General features: G+C 44.2%; 1 long non-coding RNA gene across 2 annotated transcripts; it reads left to right on the top strand.

The window, feature by feature from the left end:
- Positions 1-494: 494 nt before the first annotated feature.
- LOC127670822 (uncharacterized) lies at positions 495-22,118 on the top strand. Of its 2 annotated transcripts, none has more exons than XR_007974617.1 (3): positions 495-684; positions 20,473-20,591; positions 21,093-22,118. It is a non-coding gene; the product is annotated as an uncharacterized LOC127670822 (long non-coding RNA). The 2 variants fall into 2 exon arrangements; XR_007974618.1 differs by lacking the exon at positions 495-684 and adding an exon at positions 20,223-20,277.
- Positions 22,119-26,932: the final 4,814 nt, after the last annotated feature.

Below are 26,932 nucleotides of genomic sequence, written 5' to 3'. Positions count from 1 at the left end.
TGTATGTATGTATGTATGTATCTACCTACCTACCTACTCACTTATTAAGACTTCTCCAGGTGCTGCTCAAATATGTGACAGGGAGATGCTGGTGCAGAGGTATGTTTCCTATAACCCGTAGTTCTTACTGGGTCTTCATCCAGTGAGTTCCCAGAAGTAGGAAACCTTTCATTTATAATGGCATAGGCCAGTTTAGTCAGATTACTTTTTTAATACTTAAGCTGAAGGAGAGGAGCTTCTGATGAGGAAGGGGGGGCACCGAGACGTCTCTCTGACAGGTGCGCTGTGGGTCGTGGTGTCTCTGGAGGTCACTGCTGCAGGACGGGGGGTCTACCAGATAGCAGGGGAGAAAGGAAATGTACTGTGAGGAGATGAGGCAAAACACAAGAGAAGGTGAGTTTTATTTCCTCTCTCTTCTCTGTCCCCCCCCCTTGCTGCCCCTCCCCCACCAGTCTCTCTTATGGCGCCTCGGTCTTGTGTGTTCCAGGCTGGCCTCAAATTCACTTTGTGGCTGATAATGATTTTGAACTCCTGATTCTCTTACCTCTATCTCCCAAGAGTTTGGATTAGAGGCATGTGCCACCTTCCTGAATTCATGTGGTGCTGGGATTTGAACCTACGGCTTCGAGAGTACTTTAGGCAAACCTCCTATCAAATCAGCTCCTTCTTCAGCCCTAAGAGGAGGTAAGATTCTAGCGAGAAACTTTACACATGCCCTAACTTTCTTGGATCTTGACCTCTCTGTCCCTTCTCTATTTTTCTCTCTCTCTATTCTATTTCAATTAAAACTGCTATTTAAATGTGGTCAGGTCCTGCCTCTTTCCCAGGAAGGACACTGTATAGCCCCATCCCGTGTGGATATTTGCAGGACGGGCCTGCTTACCGCGGGGCAGAGGGTACACTTTATAAAGTATGCATGGATACTTCCTGTGCCTGGAACAGTTGAGTTGGTGCCCAGCCCTCAGTAACACTGAACTCTGTGAGTCGATGTTAGGGACTAATTGGCACCTCTGCTCACCAATAGATCTGTCTTCTTTATGCAGGTCACTTATTTGTGTGTGTGTGTGTCTGTCTGTCTCTCTCTCTCTCTCTCTCTCTCTCTCTCTCTCTCGCTCTCTGTGTGTGTGTATCTAAGTGGAAGGTGGGGGGTAGGGAGTTGGCATTTGTTCTGGGCTGCACCCTAGTCTGCATGACCCCAGTGGCAGGCTTAGTGTCACCACAGCTATCCTTACTCTTATGCTCCCAGAGTTCTTCTGTCACTCAGGTGGCTATCTTTTATGGTCTGGTTTTATTTCTCTTTCCTTGCCACCACCAGCTCTATTATCCAGGACTAACTTTGTGTGTGTGTGTGTGTGTGTGTGTGTGTGTGTGTGTGTACCCATAGTGTAAGTGGGGGACAGAAAAATGGTTTGGAGCAGAGAAGACTTGCGTTTGATTGCTGGCTCTCCTATTTAGTCACCTGTTGACTCTGGGAGGGGGCGGTTACTTAAAATTTGGTGTTTGTTTGTTTACTTACGGGTTGGAGATTGGGATGTCTTCTTTACACAATTGTCATAAGACAGTGATGTTTTGTGACAGCTATCTGACATGTGCTAAGCGTTTAATTAATGGTATCTGAGTTCACTGTTTATAATGCTTCTGGCTTCTGTGAGATAGCTAGCTTTGAGTTTCTGTGGTGGGCGTGGAAACTAGGGCACGTCCCGTGACCTTCTCACAGTTGGCGGCTGAGTTATGACAGGCTTCTAGGACACTCTCCACCCCCTGGAATAGAGTGAGCTGGAGATCTCACCCCCGACGATCTGTTTAACAGATTTTATGGAAAAGATTTTTTTCTTCATCACAAATCGCTGAACCTTTATCTTTTAAAAAATTGCTTTATTTTTATTTCTAGGTATGCATGTCTGTGTACATTTCTGCCACTTGGAAGGGTGCCCATGGAGGCCAGAGTAGGGCATCAAATCTCCCAAAGCTGGAGTTACTAGTGGGTGGGGCCTGATGTGGGTGGGGCAGGGGACCAAAGTTGCATCTCTGGAAGAACAGAAAGAGCTCTTAACTGCTACACCACCGCTTGTCTAGCTCCTCTTGAGTCTTTTCTAGTGAACCTAACACAGGTGCAGAAGTACCTGTCATTCTGTCCTCTTATTACAGGAATTCAGTCTGGTGGCAAGGATCAAAGAAAGGCAGTGTTACCGTCAGGTGAAACTTTGCATTGCCAGTAGACAAGGCCATGGGTGTTGAGGAATAGTATTAGGTCTGCGGCTGTGACCGCACGGTCAGGCAAATGCTGACTTAGGTTCCATTTTTTAAGATTCATTATGTGCCTAAGGAAATATGTTGGTTCCCAACCCTCCTCACTTCCTTCTTCTCATCCCCTTGTTTCCTGGTAGTGGTAAGGCTTGACTCTAAGGCTCCCACGTATGCGCTAAGGGGATCCTCTACACTTGAGCTAACCCCAGGCCTCTTACCTTCTCAAGGAAAGAAGTTTCTCTCAGCAATAGCATTTTTAAGACAGGCTCTTCAAACCACACTGGAGTGACGCCGATATTTGAAATCCAGAACCAATACCCAGGTACTACAGACAGCATTATATTAACGCTATCGCCATTGGCGTGGCTTCTGATATTATTAGATGTCAGTCAATATTGATGCTGCTATTTCTGAAGCTCCCATTTATTAAGTATATACTAGGCACAATGCCAAGAACTTGGGAGGGCATATCATGTCTAGTCCTTATAAGGATTCTTTGATGACAAAAGACAAAGAACTTAGCGCCTTTCAGGTACTGTGTAGTTAGCACCTATCAGGTACTGTGTAGTCATTTCCTTAAACTCTTGTAATAAGAAAATTGGGGGTCTGGAGAGATGGCTCAGTGTTATCAGAGTACTGTATGCTCTTCCAGAGGACCCAGGTTCAGTCCCCAGCAACCACATAGCAGCCCGCAACTGTCTGTAACTCCAGTTCCAAGAGATCTGATGCCCTCGCACAGACATGCATGCAGGCACACAACAGTGCACTTAAAATAAAGATATATGAATCATTCAAAAGGAGAGAATTGATTCAGGTGCAATTCTCATGCATGAAGATCGGACAGGCTAGGTAATTTGCCCGGCTTCACACAACTGAGCATGTGCAGAGCGAAGGTTTAAAGCAATCCCCACGCCTCCCACCAACTCTGGTATAACATGCATTCAGAGTCGCATTATAAACCGTCCATATGACTTCTATATTCTTTGCTGAAAACCCTGATTGTAAACTGTCTCAATACAATGTATCCTTATGCTTTGTTCTGCTTGTGATAGGATCGCAGGTAGCTGAGGCTGGATTGATAGCTGGATCAATCCCTTCCAAGGGGTAGGCATTTACCACCGTGCCTGGGCTTAGAGTGCATCTTTCTATGGAAAGATAATCTTAACCTCAATTTTTAAAGTGTATTTCATGGTAATTCAGGATCAATTTCCTTAATTTCACTCATCTGACTTGAAGGTGGGCTTCTTAAATGGCTGGTTTATGGCCTTTGTTGAGAATAATCATCAGGCTGTCTTTTAACACCTTTGAAAACAATCTGAAACACATTCTTGTGAAAAGCTCATCTTATTTGTGCTTTTGTCTTTAATAGTAGACAATGACAGCAAACCCATCTCCTTAAATTCTTCTTATCAAGCGCTTTTTTTATTGTACAAATGTCTTCCACTAAATTGGATTTTGGGGAGAACTTAGAACTTAATGCTTATGGGGAGCTTTTAAGGGGATTTGGCTTTTATTATTTTTTAGTCTCATACTGGATTTTAGTGTTGAGAGAAATGTCCTATATGGGACCTTTGAGACTGAAACCTTTTATCTCCAGACTGGTCAAAATGTACTATGTACAGGGTCAATACACGGCCATTTTCCTGCCACTTGTTTCTCCACTAAGAAGATGTTCATGGTGATCATTTCTTATTCTGTTCTTCTATTAATTCTGAGACAGGGTCTTCCATCCATCGTAGATCAGACTGGCCTCAAACTCATGGCAATTCCTCTGCCTCAGCTTCTTGAGACCAGCACAGCCACTTTCCATTTGTTCTTTAGCTGCTACTCTGGCCATGTTCCCTGTTAGGGTCACAAGCACAGGCCTTTCTGGATGACAGCAACTGGATTCGGACCTAAATTGAGGTCCAGTTCTGTTTGGCATCTAATTATGTCACAGACAGAATTTCTGTGGGGTTCCTGATTCAGCACAGGGAAGAGGGATTTTTGGATGACTTAAGCAGGCAGGGGTCTTGACTCGGGAGTCGTTTGCTCTGTACTTGTTGAGTTCAGAGGTCCAGAAGACCAAGGAGAAAAAAAAGTTATCACATTTATTTTCATAATCCCTGCTTGAAATTTAGTACTTCCCTTCATTAAAAATGTTGGCTTCAAACCAGAGTAGAGTGAAATTTTCCTCTGATTCTATCTTTAGTAGGAATCACGGGCATTTTCCTTTTATATGACAGGCATTATGTGCCTCAAAATATCATTTATCTCCGTTTCTACTTTAAAATCATAGTAATTATTAGACCTACCATGACATCTTGAAATTGAATGTCTTAACAAAAAAAGCACATATTATAATACATCCCAAAGACATTTTGAAAGCTGTATTTCAATACAATTGGGTTGCAATCTCAAGTGTCTTATTTTCGCAGATAAAAACATTTATTTTTCCAGATAGGGGACCACCAGACTGCCAAAGGGGTTCATGGCACAGGATGAGTTGTGAACCCCCTCATGAGCTGATATGTGGGCTGAGAAAATGCTGGACCAGGAGAGCGGGAGATCCAGAGCATCCTATGAGAGAGGCTCACTGCCTCTGCCAGGTCTCGGAGAAGATGCTTCATCTTCGATCTAGCAGCTCTGGAGCAGACACTTTAGAACAGCAAGAAACTCTGCCAGTCCTTAGCCAGGGATCTGAGCAGATCCCAGGGACCACGAAAGACAGGGATTCTAGCCGTGTTGTGACAGACATTGAACCTAGGTGGGCCTAGGTGGGTTGCTATGCTTCTAGCAGACCACAGGCAAGAACCTACCCATCTGAGTTTTGCACATGGCTGCCTATGCAGCCAAGTACTTCTATACTCAGTCTGAGAGGGCATGTGACATGGGAAGCTTCCACCTTCAAATTTTAATGTGGAACCGACGGGGTTCAGAAGTTGGCTATGACTAAGGACTACTGTCTTGAGATCCTCATTCTATTCTTTGATTAGTCATTAAGGCTAGTATTTACTTTTTAAAAGAATGAAATTAAGATGGACTTAATTTGGGGACAGAAGGTAGATCAGTTGGGTTAAAATTTGCCACTTATAATGGCAAACACCAAATAACAGTGCTTAAATAAAATAGATACTTCTTATGGGGAAAAATGTCTGGAGGCAACAATCCCAGGAATAGCAATAGGAATAGCATTATATCTCTGTAACGTCCCTGAATCAAATCAAATCCCTCCTGTTTGTTCCTTTGCCATTTTCTCCTTAGGATGGGATGTTAAGTCTCTGGGTTGCCCCTGCTTTACTATGGCTAACAGCTTTTGCCTTGGTTTCTGTTGTGATCATAAAAAGAGAAAGCAGTGTAAGAATATGTTCTATGGGCGTGTGGGGGAAGGGGGCGCCTTAGTGGGCCCATGCTGAGGCATCCCTTCTCACGGAGGGACCACACATACAAGATGGTACACTATAGAAGAGAGTTTATTTAGAGCATGGGGGGGGAGGAGTTAAGAGGGCAGTAGAGGCAGAGAAAGTCAGTGAGAGGGAGAGTAGAGAAGTAGAGGCCGGCCATGACCATGTGGAGAGAGGGGGGGGGGGAAGGGAGAAAGAAGAGGCCAAGAGGGCAAGAGGAAAGAGAGAGAGAGAAAGAGAGAGGGGAAGGGCAACAAGCCCCTTTTATAGTGGGCCAGACCTACCTGGCTGTTGCCAGGTAACTGTGGGGTGGAGCTTAGACAGAATCTTAACATTCCAAAGTTTTGGTTTAACTAAAAAAGAATAAATTAGAACGAGGTGATGGTGAAGCAGGAACAGGGTCGTGATGTCTGACTGCTTCATGCTGACCTGGGGGGCGACGTGTCTCTGGGGAACCCAGAGGAATGGGTATGGGGGATGTTTGTCCAGTCTCAGGAGAGTTGGCTGCTTCCTTGCTGTCCCAGGTCTGTGGAACCATCTGAGGATAGGTCAGAAGAACAGGTCCAGTAGAAGCTGTCTGTGTCTGAGAGGAGATTGGAGCAACTGGACTTGACAAGATGCTGAAACACATTATTATAGCTAGGGAATAAGATTAAATATGTTTGGGAGAAAGAAATGTTTTTCTTAAGATGTATATTTGAAACCCAGAGGAATCCTAGCCTTTGGAATAGGTAGCAAGTAGGAAATTTGGGCAGATGTACTTATCTGGATGGAGCCTGTCTAAGCTCCACCCCATAGTTACCTGGCAACAGCCAGGTATGCCCCTCCCCACTTGGCAACAGCAGTAGGTCTGGCCCACTATAAAAGGGGCTTCTTGCTTCTCCTCTCTCTTGTATTTCTTATTTTCTTACTCTCTTGTCTCTCTCTCTCTCTTTCTTTCATTTCTTTCTTTTTTCTTTCTTTCTTTCTTTTTTTTTTTGGTTTGAGACAGGGTTTCTCTGTGTAGCCCTGGCTGTCCTGGAACTCTGTAGATCAGGCTGGCCTCAAACTCAGAAATCCGCCTGCCTCTGCCTCCCAAGTGCTGGGATTAAAGGCGTGTGCCACCACCGAACGGCTACTCTCTTGTCTCTCTTGCCCTCTTGGCCTCTCCTCTCTCCCTCTTCCTTACCTCCTCTCTCTACATGGTTATGGCCAGCCTCTATTTCTCTACTCTCTCCTTCTCTCTGCCTTTCTCTGCCTTAACTCCCCTCCTCTTGCCCTAAATCAACTCTTTTTTATACTGTACCATCTTGTGTGTCTGGTCCCTCAGGTGGAAGGGATGTCTGGGCATGGGCCCTCTGAGGCACCCCCTTCCCCCACACACCCATAGAACATATTCTTACGCCGCTTTCTCTATTTATGATCACAACAGCTTCTGTATTCTGAGCAGCATAAAGGAAGAAAATAGAAGGTTTCAAGAAGTCTTCTTCCAGCTGAACTATTTATTTTCTAGCACCTTCTCATTAGGTTCCACTTAACACTTTAACTTACACATCCTTGTTGGGAATGCAGGCCTACCTATCTTTAAGAGAGAATGCTCATACTTGGATGTGTTGCCAATGGAACTGAGGATCTACTCTTAAAGAAGAGGAAGGAATCATGAGAGGTGACTTAGGATCCTGTGGACACAGGGGGATTTTCAAAAAAGCGAGAGTGTGCTTTGGAGGTGTTCTCAAGGAAGAGAGCTGGGGTAGCTTCAGTGCTTGAAATCCCAGACTTACCTTCACCTTTTATCTCCAACCCAGTAAACAAACTGTTTCTTTGAAGTTTAGTTCTTTCATTTTTAGTGTGGATAGTTCTTCCCCTTTCTGCTCTTTAATTGTGAATGATAATGATGGAGATGCATGCGAAAGCACTTTTAAAACTCTAAAAGCTTCAAATAAACACAAGGTCATTTTGCTTGGCTTGCCTGGGGTGCATGGTGCTGTAATCAGAAAAGGGTCTGTCTGTTCAGTCAATCCCCCAGTAAATCTGAGCACCTCAAGCCCTAAGCCAGAAACAAGTGCCAGCTCCATACTGATTTATCAACTTTTGATAAAGTATTTTCTAAGCTTAGATGGAAGTGAAATTATGTCACCAGACCATTAAACAATGCCAGCTATCTGCACTGAAACTGTGTTATAGGAAAGAAGGAGTAAATATAGAATCTGTTCTGGTTTCCTTTCTGTTGCTGTGATAAAACATCATGACAAAAAAAGCAACATAGAGGAGAAGGTCCTGCCCTGCCCATCATCTTTTTCAAGATACAGCCTATTGTTTTAGGGAAGTAAGGAAGGAACTCAGCAGTTAGTTAGATCACATCTACAATGGAGAGCAAATACATCTTTGCTTGTTTGCTTTCAGCTAACTTTCTCCTCTCTTCAAATGTTCAGGAGCCCCTGCTCAGGGAATGATGCCCCCCATGGTGGGCTGGGTCTTCAACAACAACAACAATAATGATGATGACGATGATGACAAGTTCCCCACAGACATCCCCACAGGCTGATATAAATAATTCCTCACTAAGATGCTCTTCCTGGGTGATTCTAAGCTGTGTCAAGTTGATAGTTTAACCAACACAGTATCACATAGAATGGGCAACGTCATAAGTAGAAAACTTGCTCATTATTGAGAGGACAGAATCTGCCACTGTAGACAACAGAACCAGAAAGGGTTGTCCTGTAGAATTTACAATGGCTTATAGAACCTTTAGGGAGAGAGAACTGAAGAGTGAGCCCCCCTACTCTGGCTGTGCTCCCCAGGTGTAAAGGTTAATACTCTTTACTTGACAGGATATAGAGACAACTGGGAGATAAGCATCCAGGAGTACCTGTGAGGAATTATCTAGGTTAGGTTGACTGAGGTGAGAAGATGGATCGTAACTGGGGGAGGAGCCATCCTGAGGTCCTGATCTGAATGAAAGGGAAAGTGAGTTACACACAAGTCTTCCCTGTGCTCTGTTTTTCTGACTGGTCATGCAACACGACCTTGCTGCCTTGGGTTCCTGTTGCTATTTCTCCACATGACAGGCCCCACTCTTGAAGTGAGAGCGAAATAAGTCCTTTCTCCCTTAACTTGCCTTTGTCAGATTATCTTAAAATAGCAACAGGGAATGCAGTTAATATACCAGGTTAACTCCCCAAATTAGCCATCCTGCATATCATATATCTACATTATGGTTCATAACAGTAGCAAAATTATAGTTATGAATTATCAATGAAAGTAATTTTATGACGAGTGGTCACCATAACAAGGTCTTTCATCTTCTTTCCTGTATTTAACTGCCCTCCCAAGTGAAGTGCCACATGACTGCATGTGAGAGCAGGGGCCTCAGTTAATCCAGAGTCCTAGTTCCAAGAAAGTCTAAAAGAAATATTGCTTTTTTTTTTTTTTTTTTTTTTTTTTTTTTTTTTTTGGTCTTGATCTCTTCTAGAAATGGAATAGCTGCTGTGTGTGTGTCAATCCAAGGTACCCGCCAGGATCCTGAGTGTGCCCAAGGAATGGAAAGTGCTTTTGAAGTTAGATCAGGATGAGGTTATTCCAATGCGTCAGGGTAAAGAGCATCTAAGTCAAGTATGGACTGACAGAAGCTGAGGAACAGAGAGGATGGGATGCTCGTGCTTACATATTTGTGACATGCTATTTGCATGTTAGTCCATTCAATAGCATACCAAGTGAGGCCTGTGGCTCTTTCAATAAGAATATTATTTACTCCCCTCTATAAATCTCTGTTTACTCCCATTGATCGGGGCCAGAATAACTTGCTCACTTTAATGTGTTTACACAGTGCGACGAAAACACAATAATTAAAGTCCGACACGAGCAGAGATGATCTAATGAAAGTTTATTGACTAGGAGAGTTCCCAGAATCCATCTTTCCACTTGAACAGCTTGGCAAACAAAGTCCAGAGCTTGAGGGAAATAAAAAACATCGGTTAGAGTCACAGAAATGGAATCATAGTTATTATGTATCAAAAAAAATACGGAGGACAATGTATTAAAGTTAAGATGAATCGGTTGTCCTCAGGCCGGTTTCTGAGAAGGCCGACTCCCAGCCTGATAATACAGAACTTCCTTTAGCAATAAGACTCTCGTGACCTCATCCTGCTTGGTCCACTGGGAAGTAGATGGTGACGGTCAGTGGGTGGGAGAATGCCCCTGGCCCTTCTAAAGGCTGATAATCAAGGTAACAGGATGGAGGACCACAGGACAGCTGGCCTGTGGGAGAGTGCTCTTTCTCAATCCTGCCAACCGGTTGGCCTGAAGTGAGTCTTAGTGGGTAAAGCACTTGTCTAGTAAAACTGAAGTCTCACTTCCATCTCCGGCGTCACAAAAGAATAAAAACCCGGAGAAGATGCCTCCGGTTTCTGTTGTTATCTGGATGCTTTAAAATTCTTAGAAATAACTGGAACCTCCAAAGAATTTTTTTGTTTATAAAAGTTCTGTGTCTATAACTGTCAATATTTGTCATGAATTTAAACTAAGAAAGTGAAAGAGGTGAAACTTAAACCATTCCTTTTGAGCAATATTTAGTCTATTACATGTTAATATAGAGGTTAATTATAATTGCCAAAGAACTTCTGTGCTGTTACATGTGTACATGTACGCTTTGAATACTTAGTAGGTTCTTTGTTTCTTGAGACAGGCTCTTATGTAGCCCAGCCTGGCCTTGAATGGCCTGTGTAGCCAAGGATTACATCGAACTCTTTAGCCTCTTGTCTTTTTTTTTTTTTTTTTAAAGGTTTATTTTATGTACACTACACTGTAGCTTGTCTTCAGACACACCAGAAGAGGGCATCAGATCACATTGCAGGTGGTTGTGAGTCACCATGTGGTTGCTGGGAATTGAACTCAGGTCCTCTGGAAGAGCAGCCAGTGCTCTTAACCGCCATCTCTCCAACCATGAGCCACCTGACTTATCTCTCCAAGTGCTGAGATGACAGGCATGCACCACCATCCTCAGTTTGAGAGTTTGGATTACAGAACAACAGTCATTGGTCACAGAGAAAACATTAGTTCTTTGATATAGAAATGGCCCACAGGGAGACACATTTTATTATATAGTGCATAGAAAAAAAAATCATAACTATCGGTCCTGAGGAGATGCATCCGTGGGTAAAGGCATGGTGGCCAAGCTTGGTGACCTGAATTCTAGCTTTGGAACCCACACTGTGGAAGGAGAGACATGATTTCCTCAAGTTGTTCTATGGCCTTCACAAGTGTTACACACACACACACACACACACACACACATAACACACACACAAACTGTTAATGACGTTACCACTGATGCTTTGGGAGCTGTGGCAAGGGTGTATGTTAGAATTAAGTGTATGGTACAGGATCATATAATCATAGCCAGAAGGGGGGAAGGAGGGATGAGTTCTCTCTTTTAGGGCATGTCCCCAGCGGTTCCCTCCTTCCTGCGGGTCTGCCCTGTGAAGGCTCCATCCTTTTCCTGATACCTCACAAGCTGGTGGCTAAGTCATCCCCGTCTTTAACATATACATACAGATAAAACCATCCCAGCATAACTGACCTAGGCATCGGTACAAATAATCCACAAGGGGTTACATGTGTACTGCTAGAGAAGAAGTCCAAACAACCCAGGTGAGTGTAATATGTCCTTAAAAATGAAAATTGTAAATTGTAGAATTACTGTATAGCCTGTCAGTGGGTGGAGAATGCCCCTGGCCCTTCTAAAGACCGATAATCAGGGTGAGTGGACAAAGTAATAGAGAAAGGACAATGACCTTTTGAGAAGGCGCCTCCCACCCTAGGACCCCTAGGACCCTGCACAGAACAGCACTTACCTCAGGGGATGCTATGAACCTGTCTCTAAGATTATTTTTGTCCTAGCTTTTCCTACTTCTGCCTGAACTATAGATGTCCTGAAGCCAATTTGAGGACACCACGAGGGATCAAGTGTCCTGTGTGCCACCCTTGAGAAAGCTTCTTGGAGCCTCACAAAATGCACCGAGTGTGTATGTGCCCACAGGGTCATTAGAAGATGCCCACAGTCTCCTGCTTTCTCCTGTGACTTCAGAAACACAGAAGGCGTTTCTTGGACGTGAAGAGTTCTTGGCACTTTCACAGCTCGAAGGGTAGAATTTACTTTAGCAAGTTAGATTTATCTACTGCAAACGCCTACCCACTTGAAATTAAGGCCTCTTGTGTGAAGGATGGGGGAATGTATTTTGGCAAACAATGTTTCTGCCTTAGGCTGGGAGGGCCCTGCTACTGTGCCTACGGAAATCTTGTGATATTTCGGAGCAGAGGTTCTCAAGCTTGTTAATGCTGCAAGCCTTTAATACAGTTCCTCATGTTGGGGTGACCCCCAAATGTAAAATTACTTTTGCTGCTACCCCATAACTACAATTTTTCTGCTGTTACAAATCATAAGGTAAATATGTGATATGCAAGGTATCAGATGCGTGCCCCCGCCATAGGGTGGCTCTCCTCTGAAGGGGTCACACCCCACATGCTGAGAAACATTGTTTCAGAGCCTTCTTATTACAATCTTTAATAAGGCTTTACAGGCTTTAGCCTGGTTGGGTTTTGTTGTTGTTGTTGTTGTTTGTTTTTGTTTTTTCTCTTTCCTTCTCATTCCTTCCTTTGTTTTTAAATCTTGTGTGCTTGGTCCATTCTTTGTTTATACATAAGGTCACAAGTTTCATCTACACCTTTATTTAGCTGAATGGACTCAATCAAAGCTTGTCCTTTCCCATAGAAAGTCATATTTTTTTAAAGCTTTTCATGAGTAAGAATTCTTTCATTCTTAAAGATATTCAAATTTACTCTCATTCTTATAGCTTAATATTTGAACATCATCTTAGGTGTTATATATACATTCTTTAAGAAAAATCTAAAGCTTCTTTTTCTCCTTTTTCCTCCCCTCTCCCCTCTTTTTGAGACAGGATTTCTCTGTGTAGCCCTGGCTGTCCTGGAACTTGCTCTGTAGACCAGGCTGGCCTCAAAGGCGTATGCCTAACTAAATTACATTTATTTTAAGAAATTATAGTTATTTACTTTTATGTGTATGAATGGGGGTTTCACATGTGCCACTGAGCTCGTGTGGCATTCAGAGGGTAACTGGAGTTGACTCTCTCTGGCTAGTATTTTTGTGGTTACGATGATTATTTTTTAATGCATGTTTGTGTTTTGCGTGCATATGTGCCTGTGTGAAGGTGTCAGATCCCCTGGAACTGGAGTTGCAGACAGTTGTGAGTTTCCACGTGGATACTGGGAATTGAACCGAGGTCCTCTGGGAGATCAGCCAGTGCTCTTAACCACTGAGCTACTTCTCCAGCCCCGGTTATGATGAGTATTATATGCAGAAGAAATGGTTCACCTTTAGAACCTTCCTTAAGTCATAGCTCAATATTTTCTGTAATTTTCCAAAAAAAATTTTTGTTACTTTAATCGTTAAGTAGAGATGCTGATTTCCTAGCGTATGTTGTGTCCCATACTTAGGTAATGAGGGTTTGCGAAGCTGTTTGGAATAGCCATCACAGAATGTCTAGTAGTGTCACAGGACAAAAAAAAGCACATAGATCTAGAGTGTTTCATTGATAGAGAGCCACCCACAAGCTCAATCACTACGTTGCTTTCTGGAGTGTGTACAGATATTGCTTCCCAATGCCAAACAGACACACTGCAGGCCAGACAATTTTATAAGGACTCAGTCATCACAGAACATGTGTTAACTGCAAATGAAAGGAAATAAAAGTTATGAATGAACCAGTGGGGGGAGGGGATGTGAAGAGAAAAAACATTTGCAAAATAACCCCCACAGTGAACCTAGGGGAGGACCGTGTGACAATTCTTTTTGCTTCCATGATGGTTTGCTATTTGGTTGACCAGCTAGCCAGGCAACCTCTGAAGGCTTCATATCCTGTATCCCAATTATGGGACTACAAACTAATGTGTTCGCGGGACTTCACGGTGACATCTTGGGTCATTTAACTAACTGCGTTACACAGGTTACTTCCCTTTATCAGCGCCATAAAACCCGAGGCTAGAGGCAGCATCTGCGGTCACTGCAGAGAGAGGCTTCTGAAGGGCTCCTCCTTCGCTGTTGCCTAGCACCTCCAGGAACCACGAAAGGTTGAAGAAAAGTGAACCATGCATTTTGTAAACATATAAAGCAGTATGGAGACCGGTTAACTCCAGTGATAGGACAGCTATGATGAGAGATCATCCAGAACAACTATACTTGGCAGTTTTCCATCTTGGAAACGTACACCATGCATAGTCTGCGCCTAGCTATCCTCGTACTGTAATAATTAATGGTTTAAAAAGAATGATGGCTTAGGTCAGGACTTTTCTGTGTTCCCGCTATTGTAACATCAGCTGAACGATGATCTGAATATTCATGAGGGGAGCCGAGACCACATCTCTGCTTCTGCTACTGATGGGGCCAGCATGGCAATCTCTTCCCCTCCCCCCTCCTTTTATGTTTTAGATTTTTAAGTTTCATTTCTATTTATGTATATGTGTGGATCTCGGTGCATGCCGCATGTGTTTGAGTATCCAAAGAGGTCAGAAGAGGGCGTTGGATCTCCTGGAGCTCTAAGAGGTTATGCGTGTTCAGTGTAGGCGCTGGGAATTGAACTTGTGTTCTCTGAGAGCGCAGCAAGTACTCTTAACCATAGAGCCCTCTCTCTAGCCTGGGCTCTTCCTTTGTTTGCAATCCCGTTGTGTTGGACGGGGACAACTCCTTACTTATAACCCCCCCCCCCCCCCCCGAGAGATTGATAGATTTACAAGAACTTAGGCTTAAAAAGCCTCCTTTAGGGATGGGGTGGGGCGGGGAGAAGGATTGTGGGAGGGGGGTGACTGGGAGAGGGGGCAGTGAGTGGGATGTAAAATGAGTAAAAAAAAAAAAGAAAGAAAGAAAATGTCAATGACTTTGAAAAAAAAGGAAAGAAAAAAAAAAAAAGAGCCCCCTTTGAAGGAAGATTTGGATGGCCAATCATAGGGTCATGATTTGGCCAGGATCAGTCATATTCACAAATGATATAAAATTTTGGTTTTAGATGTACCACAAACCTTAGCTGTGTGTGCCCAGTCCCAAATGCAGTCATGTGCACTGCCGGTGGGAGTGTACTTTCTGCGACCGGAAATGTGCATCTGGTTAGGAGTGAATCATGGTGAATTACTGTTTCACAATAAACTCTGTAAGTATCTTGTGAATGTATGAGCATTCAGTGTGGGGGATGGGCGGTGGGGAGACTGTAAACCGAGGACTTTGACAAATTATCATATGTATACTTTTTGTAACCCCATGCAGATGGTCTGTTTGTCTGTTTTACTCCTTTGGTTCAAGGTTTCTCTGTTTATCCCTGACTATCCTGGAACTCATCCTGGAGACCAGGCTGGCCTTGAACTCACAGAGATCCTCATGGCCTCTGCCTCCCAAGTGCTGGGATTAATGGCATGTTCTACCATTGTCAGGCAGCTGTTCCATTTTTAACAAGATGGGAGGCTAAAACTACAATAAAAAGAACAACAACAAAAAAAATTAAATGGTGTTCTTTTTGATTTCCAAAAGGCTTTGAGAATAAATATAAAGTTGCAAGAACTTAAGTGATTTTTTTTTTCCCTAGAAACATTGTGTTTTCAGGAATGAAGTAAGATTTAAGGAATCTCGCTTAGCAACCAGGGAGGAGGAGGATGCAAATGGACAAACATAATAAGGAATTAGGGATCGTGAGGAGAGAGAGTCAGAAGGAAAACAAAGACTGAGCGGGAGGGAAAGGGTTGAAACGGAGTCTGGACATCAGCCGCCACATCCCAAGAACGTCTTTCTCATTCTTTAAGCACTGGCTGCAGACATTTACATATATTATTACTCTCTTGTTTAAACTTGAGAATTCCCTGTTTAAGCAAAACCCAGACACTGTTGTGTTTGGTCCCTGTCTTGCTGCAAAGAGACACCCTGACTGTGGCAACTCTTTTAATGGAAAACACTTAAATGGGGCTGCTTATGGTTCAGAAGTTTCGTTCATTGGGGGACTGGGGAGCATGGGGGCCTGCAGGCAGACATGGCGCTGGAGAGGTCGATGAGAGTTCTACATCTTGACCCACAGGTAGCAGGAAGTGACAGTCAGCCACTCTGGGCCAGATTTGAGCATCTGAAACCTCAGAGCCTACAGAATCTAACAACACCACACCTACTCCAGCAAGGCCACACCTCCTAGTAGTGCCACTCCCTATGAGCCTATGGGGGGGGAGGGCTTTTCCTTCCAAACCACCAGAGTCTCTAAACATGTTAATATTCTAAACTTTCCCTTGTGTTGCTTGAATATTCTTGGATATTGCAGCCTTCTACTGTAGCACGACTGCCTTACCAGGGTGTTCACTCTTAGCGAAATCTGACCCTCTCTTGGCAGCTATCAGTGGCTAATACCTCCTCTGTTACTGGTGGGATTCACACCCACCTCATCTCCTCTATGTTGGGGTTTGTTTTGCTTGAACTTGCACAGGTCTTGTGCACACTGTCTATGTTTTCTTTCTGGACATTCTGCTCTCTGCTCTGCAGCCAGCTGTGGGTCTTTGACTTTAACACTAAGTTCTTGAGGCATGGTCCAAAGGCAAAAAGCATCAGTGCCACCTGGGGACTTGTTTGAAATGCGAATTTAGAGCCTTACTTTGGGAGATTCATAGAGGTCTAGCAATCTGTCTTACTAAAAGAAAGCTTTCCAGGTGACTCTGCTGTGTCACAGGGAGTGAATATTCACATTTTAATAGATGGCAATATCACACGACCCTCCACGCGCATATCTTTTGGTAGTCGAGTTCTTTACGTTTTACAGACAAACAGGAATTATTCTAGTGCCCCTCAGTTCCCACCATTAAGCACTTCTACCTTTTGCTAAAATAAACAATTTGAAGTTGCAGAAGTCATGCAAAGCTTTGAGTTGAATGCCTAGTAGGGAATAGACAGGCCTGAATCTCCAAACTTTAAGTTGCAACAGTTCTAACCCCAGACAGAGATGGTGGTTACACAGACCCAGGCTGGGGAAGGCTCGTTTTGGGTACCTGGCATGAGGGCTAAAGTTATGTTTTAAGTTTTAATTACTGTGCTTAAGAGTTCTATGGAACAAAAATGCTTCTAACCTGTAAGCCCCACTTGCTCAAAGACAGGCAACTTCCTGGAACGTCGAGGGTTGTTCGTTTTTGATAATAAGCCATGTGTTTTCACTTCTGTAAACAAGGTTGGTTGCCCCAACTGCACGGTGTGTGCTTGATCACACACAGGTGGGAGTAGTAGGCAGGAAGTACATCAGGATGTACACTTGTTGCCCCTCATTGGACAAAGGTGGAAAGGTTTGCCTTTATAGACACTGGATTAATGTAATTCACCACAGTTCTCTGGGAATCCTGGGTGTGGACCTGGCCAGTATTAAATAAACCTTGCTTCAGAGTTGCCTTAATAATTGTGGTAGTGCTCTTGTTCTCACCTGGTGGGGTTAACCCCTGGGGGGGGGGCGGGTAGAAGAGACAGAAAAGGCAGTTTGTGACTTCAGTGCAATGGGGTGAGGTGAGCTTTCTCAGTCTGCATCCAACCTTGAATGATTAGAGGAGTGGCTACAAAGCCTCACGAACTAAAAGCAGTCTCACTACAAAGGAGTTTTTATGCAGTAGCTTTAATATTGAGTTAAAATTGTTTTAAATTACACAAAGCATACTTTTAACTTCCTTGGATTCGATATAAACGGGGTGCTTTTGTCTCCATTTATCTTTTGAATGTAGGTATATTCTTTTTATTTGTGGAGATATTCTTTTAAAAAAAACTAATTGCAGATATTTTCAACTTCTGGACATAATATAGAGGCTATTAGTAAAAACTATTGGAGAGTGTTTGGGTTTGTTTTTTTGTTTTTGTTTAAAATATTGTATTCCCTATATGATCTGACCTTTAGTACTGTACATTTTATACCCGTGTAACTATGACTAAATGTTTTCCTCTTTGGCATTTTTCACATATTCTCTCTTCCTCTTCCTGTTCCTTTCTTTCTTTCTTCTAGAGACAAGGGTCTTTTGTTGTCCAGGCGGGCCTCAAATTCACAGCTGATGATGACTTTCAAGTCCTGATCCTCCTGCCTCTACCTCTTGTGTGCTGAGATGATGATGATGATGATGATGATGATGATGATTGAGACAAGATCTAGGTGCCCTGGCTTTGAGCTCCTTAAGTAGCAGAGGCTGGCCTTGAACTGCCGATGGTCTATCTCTGTCTCCCTAGTGCTGTGACTTTGGCATGTGCCTCTATGCTTACTTCGCTCACACATTTTCGCAGTCCTGGGGATTGAATCGAGGACCTCACAAACGCCAAGCAAACAGCTCTAGCACTAAGCTGTGGTCCCAGGCTTCTCAGAGGTGGATTTTGTAAAGAGAAATTAGATATGTAGACAATTTAGAAAAAAAGGTTTTGTTCTGCGGTTCCACTTCCGGGATGATGTGTTAAAAGAGGAGCCAGAAGAAAGGATGGACAAAGGGAGGTGAGTGAGAACCAAGTGGGGGCTGACCCGGACTTCACACAGATTGGCAATTTTTTTTTTTTTTTTTTTTTTGAGACAGGGTTTCTCTGTATAGCCCTGGCTGTCCTGGAACTCACTCTGTAGACCAGGCTGGCCTCAAACTCAGAAATCTGCCTGCCTCTGCCTCCCAGAGTGCTGGGTCACTCGGCTGCACCTTCACACTTCTAAAAGTGCCCGCAGAACCAACGAACGAACGAACGAACGAATGAACGAACAAACGAAAGAGCAGTTTACAGAGAAGGGAAGAATGAGAACACTGAGGGTTGCTGGGAGTCGCGAGGACACCGAGGGATGCTGGGAGTCGCGAGGATGCCGAGGGATGCTGGGAGTCGCGAGAACACCGAGGGATGCTGGGAGTTGCGAGAGCACCGAGGGATGCTGGGAGGCACTGGGAGCGCAGTGCTAGTATTAACGTTTCACAGGAAGCTCTGAACCAGCAGTTTCATGGAGCTGCTAGCTTTTTGGGAGACTTTGGAAGGGCTGGACGAGGCCAGATTTTTGTCATGGAATAATAATTCTTTAAAAAAGAAAATCCATTAATTGCTTTCTAGTTTTCTTAAGAACCACGCAGATAGTTACTGATCTCACCAACATCTGATAAAGGAGATTTAAAAAAAATGAAAAAAAGCATAGTTAGCCTCATGTTCACAAATCCCATACCCGTGAATTCAGAGGACTGTGAGGGGAAAGACTTGGAAAAAGAGTCTCTCTGTATCGGACTGGAGGGTATGTACAGACTTTGTCTTGCCGTTATTCTCTAAAAGATGGAGCGTTATAACTTTTTATGTTAAATGAGATAGTACAATCTAGAGATCATTTAAGTCATAAAGAAGCCTAGGCACCTGTTGTATACAAAAATACTTTACAGCTGGGTGTGGTGGCTCGCGCTAACCCGAGAAGCTAAGAGGCTGTGGCAAGGGGATCAGCAGTTCAAGGTCAGCCTGTACTACTCACGGAGTTGAAGATTCAAGGGAGGCCTGGTCTGAAAGAGGCTGTGGCTCAAAACCGAAACCAAAACAACCCAGCCCAACCCCACCCTGCATGAAAACAACCCGACCCAAATCCATCAAAACCAAACGAAAATAAACGATCACATATTAAAAGGAAAAAAAAAAGAAAAAAAAAAACTCCCCAACATTATATAATTTCCTTTTGTAAAAAAATAAATAAATAAAGTAACATTTGTGGATTCTGTGTTTCTGTGTTCCCGTGGCCCCGGAACATGGCCCATGCAGATCCCCAGGGATGACTAATAGTTTGTCAGTGGGTGAATGGGCGTGGAAGGAAGGAATTTAACAACCTCTTAGTACTTCAGCTCCTCACCTCTAATTACACCAAGGTGCAAGCTATGTGATAATAACATGTAGCAATGGGGAGAAAAAGAGTTTGACTTTCAAATCAGAGCAATCCGGTCTGTGTTCTAGAGTGATCTTTAACTAGGCTGGTGGTGCTGGGCAAGTCACTTTAGAATCTCAGTATTGCCTTTTGTGAAACAGATAACAAGGGCAGCTGATGAGATAACCATTGTAAGATCCTGGTAACCAGCAGACTCAGCCCTGGATATTACAATAGTGCCTTTTGTTTTTTGTATGCAGTAAAGATTGAAACCACTCTGATCAAGTTAGGCAAACAGTCTATCACTGACCCATATATAGGCCACTCAGATCACTATAGATCACCATAGGTCGCTCAGCGTGATCATATACGTTTTATGCATTTTAGAGCCACACAGACCTGGAATTAACTTGTACTCATATGATTGATTTTTTCCCCCGAATCCACATGACACTTCTTTCTGTGCTCTCTTCAAGCCCGCAGAGTGACACCTTGTAACTTGCCGATGGCCTCTCTTCTGGTCAGCAGGTCCAGGTGATCCTTGCTGACTTCTCTTGATCAGCCTCTAGCTTGTCTCTGGAGCCTCAGCCCAGCCTCCTCAGCCCAGCCTCCTCACCCATGCTCACTGCAGCTGCTTCCTATTCATTTCCTGGCTTCTTAGCTTGTAGGGAGCTTCGGAGTCTTTCCCAGGGCAGCCTGTGCACAGCGTCCTTCAGGGGGCCTCTTCCAGAGCCATCAGCTGGCCACAGGTACTTTCCTCCAGCCTGTCCAGACAGCTGGAGTTCAGAGAGCGTGTGGCAAACCTGAGCTCAGTTCCCATCCAAGGAGGGAGGAGAGACCACCAGGCTATGCAGGCAACAGGTCCCCATGTCCCCACTCCCAAGCAGAGAGTCAGCATATCTTCTGAGCAGACTTCCATGCCTTCTTCCCTCTTCTTCATCCAGCTCCCGTCTGAGAGTCAGCAGAACTTGGACGCAGCAAACCAGGGAAAAGTCACAGAAAACCTGAGCTGCAGCTGGAAAACAGAGCCAAGGATGCTCTGAGACCACTGGCAGAAAACAAGGTTGGTAGCCCGGGCGGTGGTGGCGCATGACTGTAATCCCAGCACTCTGGGAGGCAGAGGCAGGCGGATTTCTGAGTTCGAGGCCAGCCTGGTCTACAGAGTGAGTTCCAGGACAGCCAGGGCTACACAGAGAAACCCTGTCTTGAAAAAACCAAATCCAAAAAAACCAAAAATAAATAAATAAATAAAAATTAAAAAAAAAAAAAAGAAAGAAAAGAAAACAAGGTTGGTGGGATGAACATTCTCTGTGGTAAATACAGCTTGCCCTTTGTTGTCTGGTAAGGGTTTTGTGCTTCCGACAGTGCCTCCCAATGGCTTCACGCAGAGCCCTGGAGGTCTAGCTCCTAGCCCGGTTTCCTCTCTCCAGTGATCGAGGGAGGGTGTGGTGTAACATTTTTCCAGAGTGTTCTGTGCAGCGCTAATCCCCTGAGATGCTTTCTAAGGAAAGGTTTCCATGGTTGAATAATATTATGTATCTCTGTGTATTCGCTCCTTCAACAGGATTCACGGAGGACGACTGACGTAAGAGCGCTCGGGTTGAAAAGTTGTACTTTACCCAGAGTCTCTTCCAAGGAACAATTAATCACGAGCAGTAAAACGAATGCTTAATGGAGCCAGAGTTGAAGCTTACTGGGGAAAACGCTGCCCGCTGCCCAGTGAATACAAAGCCCTGGCTTTGATCCCCAGCAGCTGAGAAGTTAAAACTTATTTTTAAGAAAGGATGTTAGTAGATACATTTAAACGTTGCCAGGCTCGGCCTGAGGCTGCAGTAATCCCAGCAATCTAGAGAGCTCAAGGCAGGAGGATCTAAAGGTCAACTCCATCTTCTGCTACACAGGAAGCAGGGGCCCAGCCCGAGTCACAGGCCTAAAAAAAAAAAGGTTGGAGAGACACAGCTCACAGGTTAAGTACCCACTGTACAAGCCTGACAGTCTGAGATCTGTGCTGGTGACAAAGTCGTCCTCTGACCTCCACGGATTCTCGGTGGCTCAACTGTACCTGTATGCACACATACATTATGCACAAATATCCATGCACACTCATACAGTAGAATGATAAAGTTTAAAAGCTCACATGCACTGTATGCATATACGTGCTTGCACATACCGTGTCCATACTCATACAATATATAGCAATAATAAAGTTTAAAAGCTCATGTGCCCTTGTATACACATATACACCATCCATACCCATCCACACACACTCATACAATAATAATAAGGTTTTAAAAAGCCAGCTCAACTAACCAAATACCTAATGTCTCATGGCCGTACTGTTCTGTAAACATCCATTTGATCAGATGGCATCATCTTTCTGGGTAGTCCCCTGACTTATTCTCTCAATTTTCAGGTGTTTTAAAAAAGATATCTTCTCGACTGACTATTTAAAAGAGCCTTCCTTTTCTCTTCAACTGAGCTTCTTCCTTTTTATCTGCTTGCTTGTTCCATTTTGTTAGTTTTCCCACAGCTATTATGACTTGCTGGCATTATAATCTCTGTTATATAATAAGCTTATTCTTAATTTATGGTAATTAAAACATCAGTGTCTGAGGGCACTCATACATTTTATATATGTATAAATTTTTATAATATATATATATTTTTTTTTTCTGGGTTGGGAATTGAACCCAGTGCTTAGGAAAATTCTCCATCTTGATCGTCCCTACCCTCTCTCCAGCCAAAGGTATAACAATATTATTTGCCTTCTGATGTATCTCTAGATGGAGAATGGGGCCTGATGTGAAGCGGGCACAGGACAAACTGGTTGAATGAACGGTGATGGTGGAGAAAACCAAGGACTCCCAGGGCAGGAGACCTGGCAGTCATGTCAGGTATCCATCAGAGAAGACCCCTCAGACATGGGTTCCAGTCAACAGCAAGTCTTTAGTAGCCAGCCTGAGACTACACTGGGTGTTGAGGATCCAGCGTAGCCCTGAGCCTTTCTCAGGGTGAGCTTTCAAACACAAAAGCCACATCCCAGTTTGATACACCTCAGTTAGCAAGAACAGTCGGTCAGAATCGGAACCACAGAAACCAAAACGCAAGGTTGTTTCCATGAAGAGACTTTCCCAGAACTATAGACTTTGACGGATTAGGTCTTTGTTCTTGCATTGGCAGGTGTACTGCCTATATACAGGTTGGACTGTCACAGGGAATGGCCTGCAGGTGGCTTCCATTGTGATATCTGCGGTGCTAAGGTCCGGGGGGGCCTGCCACAGGGTCATGACCTAACTCTGTAACTTGACCTTGCCAAAACCTGCTCGCCACTGCTTAGGCCAGGCTAGCTGGCCCTAGGGCCTGACGTGAAATCTTCTGTCTCCATCTCGCATCTCTTTGTAGGAGAGCTGGGGTCACAGACACATGGCTCCTGTATTGAGCGTTTATATGGGGCGCGCAGCTTATGCCAAGCAGATTTGCCAAGTATAAAAAATTAAGGTGGATGGCACTTGAGAACTGATACCCACGATGACCTCCAGCCTTTACACAGAGGTGCAGGTCAGCCTGCACACAGGTGTGTATGTACAGGAACACACATACATTCACACACCACACACAGAGACCTCACATACACCATAAACACACACACACCTCACACAGCTCAGACACACCACACACACACAGACGAACCTTACACTCATCCCACACATACCCTTCACATACACCTCACACAGCTCAGACACACACCATACACACCACACGCACACACACTCACACATAGACACATCCACCTCACACACGAAGATACCTCACACATTCACACAACACACACACACACACACACATACACACATACACACACCATGTGTGATGACCTGGAGAAAAAAAGTCATCAATATTGTTCTCCATCACAGCAAATGGAGAAATTCTTTAGAGAGTTAAGATCAGGGAACAGAAGCTTCTGGAACCATCTAGAAATCTGTTGGTTCTTGCATGCAGCACTCCTTGATACTGGCTATGAAAGAAAAGTTGGTTTCATTCAGATGACGGTCCCATGAAGTGAGTGTAACTGCTATTTATTTGCATTGGTCCCCATGCAGAGTTAGTTTCAGTATTATGTTGTACCCAAGGCCACACAGGAAGTGTGAGTTCCCGCTAAAATGCTGACTTAACTGGATCTGCTCCTGTCCCCTCCCGGAAGTGGTGCTGCAAGAGTAAACACGAGGTTATCCGGGAGCGCCTGCTTCTCTCTTCCAGTAGCTCTCTGCAGCCAGTCCAGACCTCCAACAGACCAGGCACCATGCACGGTGCTGGTAGCTGAAAACAGCCTTGGGTGCTCTTCTGGGGCGGAGTGGGGAAGGAAAGAGGAGGACAGGAAGTTAGGGTATCGAGGTGGGAATCTGGGGAAACGAAATGGTTGAGGTCGAGCTGCCTAGAGCCTGCCTGTAGCTTTGTTTAGTTCTACGATTTTCGACTGCCAAACCTCATTTCTCTTTTTGTCCTGTTTCTCTGTAAGTCACGAGCCAGTATGTTGTTTGCATGAACTAATTATCTGTGTGCTTCCATCTGAATCAATCTGAAGATTATAAACGATTTGAGTAACAAATTGGAGAGTTAAATCAATGGAAAGAAGGCTGAGAGTCTTCTCCATTACCAGTGTTGATCTAATGAGGGTTTACATCAACTTCAAAAGCCTTCTGTTTATTTCGGTATTAAATTTAGTAAAGGCCTTCATATGTTGTGGCAGTTAGTGGTGATAAGTGGAAGATGCCCTCCCTGATGACACTGAGAACACTGCCCATTAAAAAAAAGGGGGGGGAACCAATGCAAAACCAAAATAACCTCCTATCCCCCCACCCCCAAAATCCTCGTCCTGGCAATTCTATAATATGAAACAGTTAAAATCTTTGAGTTAGACTAAACAAGAGAGTCTGGACCTGATGGAGCATGTCTATAATCTTAGCACTTGGGAGACAGAGTCAGGAGGATTGTTAATTCAAGCCTAGCCTGGGCTAGAGAGTGATTATTTCAGGGCTAGCCTGAGCTACCTAGCAAGACTCCCTCTCTAAGCACAAACACCTCCCTGACTTTAAAATGATGGGATCACAAGGAGGTTATACCAGACCCGGCTCAATTTTCCTTTCATTCTTGAACATGCTTTTGGTTTTGCTGTCCAACACAATCCCCACCCCATCCCACCCATCCCGATATGCGTGCATGTGTGTGTGCACATGTATGTGCACATTTGTGTGTGTGTGTGTGTGTGTGTAGGGATAGTGGAGGTGAGGGCCAAGGGGAGGCCAGACATTTTCTGTAAGTTTAACATGCTAAGATAACGGATCCATTGTATGGGGAGACTCCCATATTAAGTGTTTGGAGTCAGAGAGTCTTAGATTCAGAGCCAGGGTTTCGTGCTTCTCACGCTGTTCTGTGCAGGTCCCAAAGCGTCACCCACTGTGGTTTTGTTTATCTTCCCAAGGTCCCACTTAGACCTTTTGGAGCTTTCTGTATTCCTATGAGCCATAATTCATATTTCGCTCTCCTGAGTTTTCACAGTGATGCATTGACTTAAAAATACTTGCATGTGTGTTTGATTTTTGCCTGTGCTTGGAGGACAGACTCTCTGCCTTACCTGCCTTCCTATTCCACATAGCCTGGCATGGTATAGATGCTCAGTGAATATTTGTTAATTGCATAAAAAAAAATGGGTGGAGAACAAACCTTCGAGCAAAAGTTATGCCAGGGTTTGTCGTCACAGTTGCAGAAGAATGTACTTCTCCAACTTCCAAAATGAAAATTTACAACATGGAAAGTGTGACACACGGAACGGTGTGGATGCGGTGGGTTTGAACGCAAAGTGTGGCCTTCGTAGCAGATGTAATCGGCTGTGTTAGGAACTTTAGCTTCTTATCCTTTATCATCATTAATCACATATTCCATCTGCTGGTGCAAACTCTGGGGTCACAACCTTGAACAAGGGTGTCTGTGCTCTGGCTTACAATTAGAGAAGGATCGAAGGCTTGCAGTGTTTGATCATGTGATCCATGCTGTGAAGTGATGGGATGCAATACAGCAGAGAGAGGCACCGGAATTAATAAGACTCCTCCCCTCTGCTCTGACAGGCTCCGCCCCTGCAGGAAGAGCTCCAGGCGATTAGCAGCCACTGAGAGAGGCAGACTGAGTCTTCCCCGGGAATGATGAACCCCTTAATTGGTAACAAATGGTCAGCCCTGGAAACTTATACACATGAGCAACAAAAGAATGGATCCAGAAGGTGTGTGTGTGTGTGTGTGTGTGTGTGTACATCTAAACATATATGTTAATTTGTTCATATATTAAGACACATATATTGTAACATTAACAGTGAAAGAAACTTTATAGGGCCATGAAGCTGAGAGGGATTGAGGGGGATGGTACAGGAGGGGTTGAAGAGAGAAGAGGGAGGGAGAAATAATTTAAATACAACACACATATATGAAATCTAAAAATAAGTTTAGTGTTTAAGAATCTGAAAAGATTAACATACACAGGGTGAGGTGAAGCTGATACCCTGATTGCCTAGCACGTGTGAAACCCGGAGGCTTGAATCTCCAGCACTACAGGGGGAAATAACAAAAAAAAAAAAACAACCAAATTCAAAAACTGGGAGGATACAGAACACAGCTACTGGCCAGGGTGGTGTGGATGTTGTTCAGTTGTGAGGTAGAGGCCACAGATATACCAAGTTCAAATGCAGGAGGACCAGGTCAGAGACACCCGCAAAGAGGAGCTCTGGTTTAATAGGCCTTGCTTGAATGACGAGTAGAATGTTCGTTTAGTTCTGTTGAGGGAAAGGAGGAGAGCATGTAAGAGAGAGTTCCAGTGGTAAATCATGGAGAGTCTCACGGATGCCAGGGACCCGGTGGCCAGTACAGCACAGGCAGGAGGAGATCCAAGCAGACCGAAGAACAGGATTCCGGGTCCTTCCTCCCTCACCTCTGCAAAGATCTTGATTTAGGTGGTCCAAGTTGCAGACACCTGTCAACTGGTCTCCAAGTCTGACTTCCCTCCCTCTGGAATGGAGGCGACAACCCTTGCTATGATGTGCTGGTGAAACTCGTCGTCTCTCTCCTTACTCTCCAACTTTCAAGGAGTTCCTTTTCACTAATTCAAAAAGGATTTGTTGGGGTCTACACCGAAGGACGAGCCACTGGTCTGTCTCCACCTACAGTTAAGTTCTAAGAACCAAAGCAAAGCAAGGTGACAGGGCATGACAGGAGTGTGGTGTGGGGGATAAGATTTGAGTGGATGTCTTTCCTTAGAACATGAAATCTGTGAATCCATGTGATGTGGGGAGAGCTCTTGAAAGCCAAGGGAAGATCGAGGGCGGGATAGGGAGTTTGTGTTTAAAGACTGGAGAGGGGG

The sequence above is a fragment of the Apodemus sylvaticus genome, chromosome 20 (assembly GCF_947179515.1).
Source record: "Apodemus sylvaticus chromosome 20, mApoSyl1.1, whole genome shotgun sequence".
NCBI lineage: Eukaryota > Metazoa > Chordata > Mammalia > Rodentia > Muridae > Apodemus > Apodemus sylvaticus.
Note: the sequence above shows the minus strand (reverse complement) of the source record. Positions and strands in the feature narration are given on the sequence as shown.